Raw genomic sequence first — 12,332 nt, 5'->3', positions numbered from 1 at the left:
CCACTTTAAGCCCGGGAATAAAGATCTTTAGCCATATAGCCTGCCCGATGGCCTCAAAACATGTGTTTGCATCATAGACACAACAATGAACGTGTGTTTGGATATTTTCCATGATATGACTCCTCCCGCGAGTGTGAATATATAACTTGACGTGGATTTCTTGCTATCCACACACCTGGCAAAACCAGTCTGAATTACTAATAACTTCTTAGTTACAAGACATTTTATGTAAGAATGAGACCTTTAGCTCCTTGCATATAACCCAACACTTTATTTGCAGCCTTGTAGTTGTTCGGTCCTGGATTTGATTGGAATTTCTCAACCATTCCAGTTAGAAAAGCCAAATCCAGGCGTGTACAAACTTGAGAGTACATGATGCTTCCGACGGCTAAAGCATAAGGAACCGACTTCATCTGATCAGTTTTATATTACTTCCTCAAACATTGAAATGTCCGAAACTTAGCGCCCTTCAGTATAGGAGCAAGTGAGACTACACACTTATGCATATTGAATTTCTTCAATATTATCTCAATGTATGCCTATTGTCATAGTCCTAAAATTGTCAACCAACCGCCTTTAAACTTAACATATATGCAATTGTCCATGACATTTTCCATGAAACCAAAAGTTTCGATAATCTTATCAAACTTAAGCTAACACTCTCTTGAAGCTTGCTTCAAGCCATAAATTGATATCTTTAGATGACATGCTAAATGTTCCTTCCCTTCCACAACAAAGCCTTCCAGTTGATCCATGTAAACGTCTTCTTTTAGGTCACCATTTAGAAATGTTGTTTTAAAATCCGTTTGGAGTAGTTCTAATAATGAGCTACCAATGTCGTGATGATTCTCATAGAATCTTTGATTGGCACACGAGAGAATGTTTATATAATTGATTCATTCTCTATGTTTGAACCCTTTTTCCACAAGCCTTGCCTTGAAAATTTTGACATTCACTTGGGAATCATACTTGGTTTTGGTCCACCAGTATTACATCTTTTCATCTTGAAGGTGCAGCCTCCATCAAAACCAACCTAATGCGTAACTACAAATACTAATTATCAATCTCCAATCCTTTGCACTTGTCCCTATTCAAAATATTGCCATGGACTGAAGGAAATATGCCCTAGAGGCAATAATAAAGTTGTTATTTATATTTCCTTATATCATGATAAATGTTTATTATTGATGCTAGAATTGTATTAATCGAAAACATAGTACATATGTGAATACATAGACAAACAGAGTGTCCCTAGTATGCCTCTACTAGACTAGCTCGTTAATCAAAGAAGGTTAAGTTTCCTGACCATAGACATGTGTTGTCATTTGATGAACGAGATCATATCATTAGAGGATGATGTGATGGACAAGACCCATCCGTTAGCTTAGCTTTATGATCGTTTAGTTTTATTGCTATTGCTTTCTTCATGACTTATACATATTCCTCTGACTATGAGATTATGCAACTCCCGAATACCGGAGGAACACCTTGTGTGCTATCAAACATCATAACGTAACTGAGTGATTATAAAGATGCTCTACAGGTGTCTCCGAAGGTGTTTGTTGGGTTGGCATAGATCGAGATTAGGATTTGTCACTCTCGGTAATGCACATCACTATAAGCCTTGCAAGCAATGTGACTAATGAGTTAGTTGCGGGATGATGCATTACGGAACGAGTAAATAGACTTGCCGGTAACGAGATTGAACTAGGTATGATGATACCGACGATCGAATCTCGAGCAAGTAACATACCGATGACAAAGGGAATGACGTATGTTGTTATGTGGTTTGACCAATAAAGATCTTCGTAGAATATATAGGAACCAATATGAGCATCCAGGTTCCGCTATTGGTTATTGACCTGAGATGTGTCTCGGTCATGTCTACATAGTTCTCAAACCCGTAGGGTCCGCACGCTTAACGTTCAATGACGATTTGTATTATGAGTTATGTTTTTTGGTGACCGAAGTTTGTTCAGAGTCCCAGATGAGATCACGGACACGATGAGGAGTCTCAAAATGGTCGAGAGGTAAATAATGATATATTCGAAGGTTATATATGGACACCGGAATGGTTCCGATAAGGTTTGGGGATTTTTCGAAGTGCCGGGAGGCTACCGAACCCCCTAGGAAAGTTAATGGGCCTATTGGGCCATAGTGGAGAGAGGGAGGCTGCCATAGGAGGTGCCCCCCCTCCCAAGCCCAATCCGAATTGGACAAGGGGTGGGGGGGCGTGGCCCCCCTTTCCTTCTCCCTCTCCCCCTTTCCCCTTTTCCCTCTCCGTTGGAAGGAAGGGGGGAGAATCCTACTAGGAGTGGAGTCCTAGTAGGACTCCCCCCCTTGGCGCCCCCCCTTGGCCCAGCCACCTCCTCCTCCCCTCCTTTATATACGGGTCAGGGGGCACCCCAAAGGTACAACAATTGTTTCTTAGCCCTGTGCAGTGCCCCCCTCAACAGTTTACTCCTCCGGTCGTATTGTTATAGTGCTTAGGCGAAGCCCTGCGCGGATCACATCACCATCACCATCACCACGTCATCGTGCTGACGAAACTCTCCCTCGACCCTCTACTGGATCAAGAGTTCGAGGGACGTCATCGAGCTGAACGTGTGCTGAACATGGAGGTGCCGTACGTTCGGTACTTGGGTCGGTTGGATCGTGAAGACGTTCGACTACATCAACCGCGTTAACCTAACGCTTCCACTTTCGGTCTATGAGGATACGTGGACACACTCTCCCCCTCTCGCTGCTATGCATCTCCTAGATAGGTCTTGCGTGATCGTAGGAATTTTTTTGAAATTGCATGCTACGTTCCCCAACATGGACTCCATGCGGCACATTGACGGTGGATTGAACCCAATTCCAATCATTCGATGCCGCCAATGTCACATTATTTTACAATTTTGAAATGGTAGCGAGCATCTCGAGGTCCTATATTTTTGTTCATTTATTCTAATGACCACGGCAATGTGCTCTCTCAGCTAGAGTTGTACAATCTATTACGTGCACTCCGCCTCTTCACAGCACTAATGCTTTTCTTGCTTAAACCATTTGTTGTATATATGTCTCTATATTATCCTTAGCCCCCAGATTTAGTTAATTTATGATCCAACCTTTGATACCATCTTACTTTAAATTTTCATGGTAAATAATCTAGCACACTACCAACAAAGTGATGTACAAAATTAGGATGTTGAGACATGACGCTTGGAGCATTTGTTTTGGCTGATTTCAGTTTATAGAAATCAAATTGTTTTCGTTAGTATTTACCTGCACTTGACTTCAATTATAGAAAAAAGAGTTGCACAGGATCTGTGAGAGCTTTTATTATCTACATGTCATATCATCACATGATCTGTTAGGAAGTCAAATGACCGGAATAGTTGTGTGGTGCTTGTTAATTAGTGTCTCTACAAAGTTGAACACATGTGTTTGAAACATATAAACTTATAAGGAATTCCATCCAAGAGTCATTCAAGATCTCATGGACAGAAAGAAATCAAGGAGCTTTAGTTCTTTTGTCCTCAACTTGGTTTCCTAGCACCCTCTATTTAGTCTAAACAATCTTTTTGACATCAGATAACATTTGCATCAATGGTGTAGATGGATTTTCTGAATCATTCTAGTGGACATATAATGCCGCACGTCTTATTTTGTATTCGCTTTTTTACTTTGAATATAATTTGTGTTACATATTTTTGCTTGTCTATTAATAATGGTGCTAAAATACAAAAGGAAGGATGTCATCCTTAGAATTGTGCATTTATACAACAAACAAGCATATCTTTGATACTAATATTGCATTTATATGTCCTCTAAGTTGATGGTGAGCTATGTATCTCTTCTCTATATTGTATTTGGGATTTTTATATTTGTGCCCCTGGTTCCTTAGCTCTACTCATCCATCCCCGCGCTCTTAACTTTTGCTCAATTTTCCCCACTCCCTTGCCAGAAACCCTCATAACTGGGCACAGCGGACATTGCTGTCGGGTCAAAGGCTTGACCGTTAACTCTGACTAGTGGGGCCACGCTGGACTGTGCCTCGTTGGGTGGTGTCGCTGTTCGATCATTAGGTTGTGGTTTCGTTGGGCCGTCCCTTGCATTAAACGTCTGCGCGCGCCGCCGGGACAGAAGCCTGCTATGCATGCACCCAGCAAACCCTGCCTGCATGCGTCAATCGAGCCTGCATGCGCCGATGCCAATATATAGCTTAAATAGCCGTAGTGCTACATGTTATTTGGCCGTGGCAATAACGGGGTCAAATGTGAAGTTAGTAGCCTGTTTTCAAACCTACCGCAGCATCGGGAGTGTACACGCATGGGAAATGGTGGTTTGAAAAGAAGAAGAAAAAGAAGCTAATTGCACGCGTGGGAATCCGTGGTCATATCCTATATTATATGAACAAAAAAAGACAATTTTTGAAGAGCTTGTGGCCATTTTGAATGATAAAAATAAATTTGGCCCTTAAAAATTTGGTCATTTTGCATGATAAAAAGAGATAGAGGGCTTGTGGCCATTATACAAATGCAAAATGACCCATTTTTTGATAGTTCGTGGCCATTTTACATGATAAAAATAAATTTAGCCATTATAGAACAAAAAGAACGATACAAAAAATAGAGCAAACGATGCAAAAAAGGATGCAAAAATACAGAGCCAGCACGTTCACAAAAAACAGAGCAAACGACGCAATTCGATGGCCCAGAGCTTGGTTTCCTTTTGGGCCCAATAACAACGTTTTTTTCCATGGAGTCACTGGTGGGCGAGCAGCCGAGCACAACCAATAGGATCGCCTCTCGCGGATCACCCCACAATCCTTGTGATCCAACGGCGTGGAGCCTGCACACAGCCAGCCCACCTAGTTCCTTCTAGAAGGCCAGATTTGAGGGCTGTCGCTTGGCGCGAGGGTATGATCGGACGGCTGACGTTGGGAGCTAGGGTTAGGCGAAATCCCGCAGGGTTTAGAGGGGTTTTCAGTTGGTCAACGGGGTTCCGAAGGCTTTGACTGAGCATAACTAATTTAAAAAAATCGAAAAAATATGAAACCTTCGCCGTTCGTCGTTTTATAAGACAAACTAACGAGGAAATACTAAACTTGGTATATGGTCATTTTCATGAAAAAACCCTAGCTGGCACGATCGAGGTCAAATGAGCACCATTAATTTAAAAAATCAAAAAATATAAAACATGCGCACATGTTGTCTTATGTAACATGTTATCAACACTATGGAAAGTGAATATGTGAGACTTCAAATCTACACTATGGAAAGTGAATATGTGTTAATAAAAAACATTTAGCTCATTTAGAGTAGGTTCAAAAAAACTTGATTACAAATCGGATGTTTACCCTAGCCTGGGAGCTCATTTGGAGCACATTTTCTCAAATTCAAATTTGCGCCCCAAATGCGTCGGCCGCGTCCCCACCTGGTGGCCGCCCACTCGCGGTCAACTTAATTTATGACCATGGGCCCACGCGTCAACGACGGCGGTCGCCCTTTTTGAGATGACCGTGCGGCGGGGTCGTCCTGATCCAAACTCTCTCCCCCGTCGCCGGCAAACCCTAGCAAAAACCCTAGCCAACCCTAGCCAAATGGGGCTCTTCTCCGGCGCTGGCAGTAGCAAGTCCAAGGGAAAGGCCCCTGTCGTCCCTTTTCCCTCTGAGTTCGTACCGCCTCCGCCGGCGCCGTCTCGCCGGCAGAGGGTGCGAGTGAGCGTGCCAGTGCACCAGGTGGAGTGGCACTGGCAGCACCACGTCCCTCTGCCGTACCCCGACGTCACCCTGCCGCACGACTGGCATTTGGATCCAGAGAGGATCCCAGTGCCGGCGGCGCCGCGGTCGACTAGGGCACACGCGAAGGAGGTGTGGCGCCAGCGGGCAATGCTGACACCGAAGCAGCGCCGCGACGCCACCTACGCCACCGACTTGCCTAACTGGGTGAGGCGGTTCGCCTTCGGGCACGACGAGGCGAGGCGACGCGGCGTGCGGGAGGTCGACCGTAGCGTGCCGCTGCCCCCGCTCGTTGTCCGGGAGGAAGACCAGGCGGCAGAGGCCGCCTACCAGGCGGCCCTTGCGGTGGTCTACCGTGAGAGCGAGGAGGACGAGCGGCGCAGGGTGGAGGCGGTGGAGGAAGAGGAGGCTCTCTACGAGGCGGCCATGGCGCAGGCCCTCGCCCTCTCCGTGGCCGGCGATTGCGTCGTGCCGCCGGTGGCCCTGCCGCCCCTCCCTGGCGGCTCATCAAGGTCGACCCGGAGCCGCAGCCGGAGCCCGAGCCGGAGCCCATCACGCGCTTCTCCTGGACGGGAGTGGTGTGCGAGTGGGTGTTCGCGCCACCGGTTTGGATGGGGGCGACTCCGGAGCAGGAGGCGGCGTACCTCGAGATGTGGAGCCAGCGACGGCTCGCCGAGGAGCACCGTCGCGACGAGTATGAGGGGATGCTCGAGCGTGACCTCGAGGAGGAGGCGCGCGAGGCTGAGGAGGAGGCGCGCCAAGCCACGGCTGCACAGGCGGCCGCACAGCCCCCCGCGCCGGCACTGCCCCGCCAGAACAGCTGCCCGCGACCTACATCGCCGCATCGCTGCCGCCTGAAACACGGCGTTCCCCTGGGCCGGCCCTGCGCCGACGCTGATCGACCTCACCCACCCCGAGGACGACGACGACACCTAGGGCGCGCTGGGCAGCGCACCACCTCGTAGTTAGGTTGTTTTTAATTTCTTTTAATGCTAATGTGGACGCATGGACTCTCGCCGCCTTCCTGGCCGGCTTTAATGTTTAATTAAGTTGTTTTTATTTTAAATATGCATGCATCGTCTTTTTTTGTCGGCGCTGTCAAAATGGATCGGGCGATGGAGGTGGTTGCCCTGGGACATTTCGGGCATGCCCATGGACAAGTGCTACCCCACGATCGTGGTCTTGCATGCGCCCACGTATACGCGGCCCCACTCTTTAGCTAACAGCCAAAGGCATTGACCCGACAACAACGTTCGTTGTGCCCAGTTATGAGGGTTTCTGGCAAGGGAGTGGGGAAAATTGAGCAAAAGTTAAGAGCGCGGGGATGAATGAGTAGAGCTAACGAACCAGGGGCACAGAAATAAAAATCCCATTGTATTTATGTCATACTATTGTATGTTGTATATCTTGTTATTACAAATATCGAGGGCCACACAATTCAATGTATTTAACATATATTGCATTTAAATTCTCTCGCACTTTAAAAGGACAATAATAATTTAATATTTTCTTCTATTCACTAGCAATGTGCCCGTGCGTTGCAACGGATCCAAAGCAGAATAATACTTGTTCACAAACATGAAAGAAAACACTCTAGTTTTGATGTACATATATCACAAAAAAATATTGTGTTGCACTCAAAATATATTTCTCACGATGTTTTGATGAGGTGAAGGAGGGACGTGGTTGGTTTCAAGATACTAAGGGGTTTTCTGCAAATTAGAGCAGAGAAAAGGCCTATTGTTGCAAAAAGGAAATTACCTGGCAGTCGTTAGATGCAGATCTAATGGTCAGAAATGACGGATGGTAGACACACCATCATCACCAACTGAGCCTTTTATAGGAGTAGAGAAATAAATAAATGTCACATGTGCTATTTCATTAATTTATTTAAGCACTATATTTATTATGTCGTTCTCTAGAGATATGTCTCTTTGTTTATGTTATTGGAACAAGCACGCTATAACTATTTAAAACTAGCAATATATGTCAATATTAATTAGTGAGAGATACATAAGTGCATCATCAATAGCTAGGGTTTCACCACCCTTCCCCATAAATACAACAAGATAAAGACTTACTGGCCATTTTCAAGTATAAATATAAAAAGGTATTCTTCTTTTAATATTGTGACATTAATAGCACTCCATGATTTCATATAACTCTAGGATCATTGCCTAATATTTGATTATGAGTCATCATAAATACTAGCATTACCATGCAAATACATATGAAATAAAATCGTTGATCCATATAAAAGAGCGAACAAAATTTATCTTGAATCGGCAAGATTTGGCAACAATATTGGTAGTGGAAATACATTAATGTGAGATCATTATCTAAGATGTTATTGTGGCTCTATATATATAGGAAGTGATCACATGGGAACATAAGAAAGAAGGAGAAGCAGAAAAACAGTAATCTCTTTGTCCTCATGGCACTCACTAAGAACAGTGCAGGATGGCCGACAGTCATGTGTTCCATTGCTATTGCTTTCATTGTGCTTTCCATGACGTGTTCTACCTTCCCATCCTGCCATGCAGGCACTGGTATGTGGCATTTTATACCCCTACTTTTTGTGAACTTTCCTATTGTTCAAATTAGTCAACACATTGCTAATATATCTTGTTTGATCTGTGTGTACATGTTGCATTTGCAGAATCTGTTCATAATGTGGTTTGTGAGACTCTCGATCCCTGTAATAGCCCGAGGTGTGAAGACATGTGTAATCGTATAATGCAACATCGATTCAGACACTATTGCAAGACCCATAATGTTCAAATTCCAAAGTGTTGTTGTATAGAACAATAAAATAATTGCTGGTTCTCCTGCTTGAGCCATGCAATGTTGAATAAATATATTTAATAAACTAATATCAATAAAGATGTTTTGCAAGTAATCGAGTTACTTAGAGATGTCTTAGGCCACTCTCAGGGCTCATGTCACCTCTACGGAAAATAATCCCACCAATGTTAAAATACATATATGGAAGCTTGGATAACCAGGAAAGAGATATACTCATCTTATCGAGGAAAAAAATATAAGTTATATCAGAACTAAGTAAATAATTCCCTACACCTCTCTCTCTCTCTGTGTGTGTGTGTGTGTGTGTGTGAATACGTTTATTTTTTATAGAAGAACATTGTTTGATACTAGGATATATTTGATTAGACGTGGTAATTAGAGGATCCCAAGTATTCTCGCATACAAACTCTCTATCTATGCATACATGCGATAATGCACAAAGATCGCACCCAAACTTTGTTTCTACGCACATACATAGTGATGCACACCAGGTTGATATGAGCGTACAGACTCAATCGCCATAAAATGAGACATGATTCAAAAGGCTATTCCTAAAGGAGAACAATATGAACATCAACAATATGAGAATTTATGTGTTATATTTGCCCATTGAAATTATGGGAATATATCCTTTCAAGAGACCATTTTGATTTTCCCCTCAGTGGGACACAAACAACATTTATAGATTTTTCATTGAGAAAAATGTTGTTTTTCATTTTACATTAGCGTATCATTTAATAAGTGATGCCGTCAACTAGTATCCAATTTGTGCAACACACGCCAGGGAGAGCACCCGCGCACCCCCGCTGCCCCAGTGCGCCCATTTTTGGCCGGTCCATAAGTGGCAGAGGAGAGCCCCTTATTTTCTTGTTATTTTTTTCTGTTTTCCTTCTATATATAATTTGGTATTTTGAAAACTTCCGGCAATTCAAAAAAATGTGAATTTCTAAAAAGTTTGTGGCGCCAAAAAAGTGTCCCTGAATTCGAATAATGTTCACGAATTTGAAAAAACATCCATGAATTTAAAAAATGTTCATGGATTTGGATATTGATGAAAAAAATCATCACGTGAATAAATATTGAATGTGATGATCATTTTTTAAACTTTGATCAACAAATTCACAATTCAAGAACATTTTCTGACAAAATCAGTTCAACTTTCTGAAAACATTTTGACCATTTTTATAGTTTGATGGAAATTCTTGAATTTGATGAATATTTTTAAAAGTTACGGTGAACAAATTTTGAATACGGTGAACATTTTTTCAGTAAGATGAACATTTTTTGAATTAGATGAGCATTTTTCATTGTGTAAACTTGATGAACAAATTCTCCATTCAAGAACACTTGTTTGAAAATTGGAACTTTTAAAAACTAAATGAATATTTTTTGTATTTGATGAACATTTTTTTAAAATTATGGTGCATAAATTTTGAATATGATGAACAAATTTTTAATTTCATGAACATTTTTGAATTAGCTGGAATTTTTTGAATTCTGTGAACAAAAAAAGAAAAAGAAAAAACGGAGATGAAGAAGAAATTAAAAATTGAAAAAGAAAACATAAAAGAAAAAAGAAAGAAACTGGGGGACCTTGCGCGCCACATGGGCTGGCCCAGAAGGAGCGCAGGGGGCTATGGGCAAGTATTAGCAAGCATCCGCAAATATTAAGATGTTCATTAAGGTAAACCAAACCATAGCATTAAGATATATTGGTCGCCTTTCAACCCCATATGCATCAATTTCTATGGTGTGGAAAGGTTTCGGTCACTCATGTTGCCGTATGCATAGTTCTATCCACATGCTACTAACACTAAGGTGTGATCCATGCACGCTCACATATGATGGGCACCAAACACTAGTGCAGAACCGGGCAATAGCACCGGTTCGTAAGGGGCTTTAGTGACGGTTCGGTAACCGGCACTAAATTGTAGGCACTAAAGCCCCCCCCCCCCTTTAGTACCGGTTCAGCACGAACCGGTGCTAAAGGACAAACATGTGGCACGAGCCAGCTCCGTGGGCGCGTAGGACATTAGTACCGGTTGGTAACACCAACCGGTACTAAATGTTTTAGTGTGTTTTGTTTTTTTACTTTAATTTTGTGTTTTCAATTTAATTTAGTGATTGTTTTACATTATAATGAGTTGTTAAATCATTAGGTGATTAGTTTGACTGGATGCGTGTGGATCCTAGCTAAGTCATCAAGTATATGTCATATCCATATTATATATACTTGATCACCTACTTAAGTGATCGAGGTAATATGGATATGGCATATATATACTTGATCACTTAGCTAGAATCCATCTAGCTGAAACTAATATGCAATTTCTTTCATAAATGATATAATAACTCATCATCATCATCATCATATTAATTAATATAAAAACTCTTGCATCATATATATCATCACCAACGGTTTTCATAGCAAAGATATCATCGAGTTCAACATGGTAATGATATTATAAGCGTTCATAACACCACAAAAGCAAATCACTCTTTGAGATTAAGTTCGGGACGAAGAACACGGACATGAGAGGACAAGTACTAAGAGCATGAACTAGCTAATTAATCACTCCTGCTGCTCTCTCTCAGGTAAAATAGCATAGAACATGTATAGCTTTGCTGATTCATCATATTGGAGCATGCAGATGAACCTGTCTCCTAATCGTGGGTTGCGCTTCTGATTGCTGCCCCCTAGTACTTCTCTGTGATCGTTCACAATTTTGCTCCAGTCTTTTACTATTAAGCATTCCTCACTATTAGAAATCCTGAATGCACTAAAGTGCATTGTAGGATATCTTGGCCGTAAGCTAACAATATTCATGGTACCTTTAGTCTCGATCCAATCAGGCACAACATTCATCGGGAGTCCCTGTTGAAGAACATCGTATAGTAACATACTTAGCAATGAAGTTTAGCTTAAAAAAATAATGTATGCAAAAGATGCACTAAGAAGAAATAGTAGAAATTTTACCATCTTTCCTAAATATATATGACTGTAATTCAGTACGAACACTATTGGTCGCACGTTTTGAGTACTAACATTTCTAAGTGCAGGAAAGAAATTTGTCTTGACAGCATCAAGAAATGTGTCTGCATTGTATAATTTGACGTTGAAGGTATAACCATGCTCGGTCTTCAAGTAAACTCTTTTTACCTCCATAGTTTCGTTAGGACCGAAACCTATCTTATCCAAGACAAAAATTCTTGCATGGCAGGGGATACGCTAGTAGAATAGTGAAAAATTAAAATTAAAAGGTGAAGCAAAATGAAGCATAAGTCATGCTTAATTACGAAAAAAGACTTGTCGTTGTGACTTACTGTATCCACTTCGAAGTTCTCATCCAGCTTGATGCTAAAGAGTCTATCATCAACTTGAAAATTTTGGCCGCACAGGCCGCGCTTGTCTTTGCAGTATTCGCACATAATGAAATCGTGTTCGTCATCAGACGACATTCCTATGTTCATAGGTGAAACATTAAACACTTATTAGTTCTATTAATTCAACTAATTCTGTTAATTCAACTAGTTCAACTAAGCACTTACGAAGAATATACCTAATTAATTGAACTAATGCAACTAACTAGTTCAACTAATTAATTAGATAATGAAATCTCATATAACTAAATTAAATATATATCTAGCATATAATTTATATGTAATATCTAACATATATGTTCATATATAGGTGAAACATTAAACACTTACTAGTTCTATCAATTCAACTAAATAAACTAGTTCTATTAATTCAACCAAGCATTTACTAAAAATAAACTAGTTCTATTAATTTCTTACTAAA

Source organism: Triticum dicoccoides, chromosome 6A, assembly GCF_002162155.2.
Source record: "Triticum dicoccoides isolate Atlit2015 ecotype Zavitan chromosome 6A, WEW_v2.0, whole genome shotgun sequence".
Taxonomy (NCBI): domain Eukaryota; kingdom Viridiplantae; phylum Streptophyta; class Magnoliopsida; order Poales; family Poaceae; genus Triticum; species Triticum dicoccoides.
Note: the sequence above shows the minus strand (reverse complement) of the source record.